This window comes from Acyrthosiphon pisum, unplaced genomic scaffold (genome assembly GCF_005508785.2).
Source record: "Acyrthosiphon pisum isolate AL4f unplaced genomic scaffold, pea_aphid_22Mar2018_4r6ur Scaffold_20922;HRSCAF=22543, whole genome shotgun sequence".
Classification (NCBI taxonomy): Eukaryota; Metazoa; Arthropoda; class Insecta; order Hemiptera; family Aphididae; genus Acyrthosiphon; species Acyrthosiphon pisum.
The window spans coordinates 1-877 of NW_021770332.1; positions in this window are offsets into that span (position 1 = coordinate 1).

The following is an 877-nucleotide window of genomic DNA, read 5'->3' on the forward strand; positions in this document are numbered from 1 at the left end:
GTACAAAATCTTTATTATATGTACAATGCACATACATATAAACTTACATATAATTGCGTTTAAGGAAATTCGAATTATATAGGTTCGTGGAAAAAAAATCGAATTGTAGTGTCCCACCGACAGATATTTCGAATTATCGAGGGGACCGGAATACATGTATTTTCTTCTAACTATAGAGGTTTTTTCACCAAACATAAGTATCTTTCAACTTCTGTACTTTTAATTTTTATTACTAAATGTAATAAACGAATAAATAAATATTTACATAGCAATATCATATAATATATAATAATTATCATTCAAATTTTCTATATTTTTATTAATATTTCTATTAATGTTAATTATTATTTTTGACCGCTGTACCCAACAGTACGGTTAGGTATAGCTAGAGATGTGAGTTTGTATTATACAGTGGTATAATACTGTATTATACGTGGTATTATACACATGGTATAAAATAATTTTATACAGACGGTATAGAAAAAAAAAAATAATGGGTTATTTTTAGTCATTACCACGATTAAAGATAAAAACTATTATCATTTATTATTGTTATTATTATTAATAAGTATACTGTATACCTGTATACTGCAATCAACTTATTGGCTTAATGCCATTTTATATAATATATAAAATGGCATATATATAATATATAAAATGGTATATATTATATACAATTTTAGTAACTCAAATATTTATTTTTAAGTAGTACACTAGTATAGTAGTACCTATAGAATGGATCTCTAATAAAATACAGTATTAGTATTAATATAAAAATTAAAAATATAAAATATAATAAATTGTAACATGTTTATTTAGCATTCAGGTGTTAAAAATTAGGTACTTAAATCAATTTATTGTACTATTATATTATTGT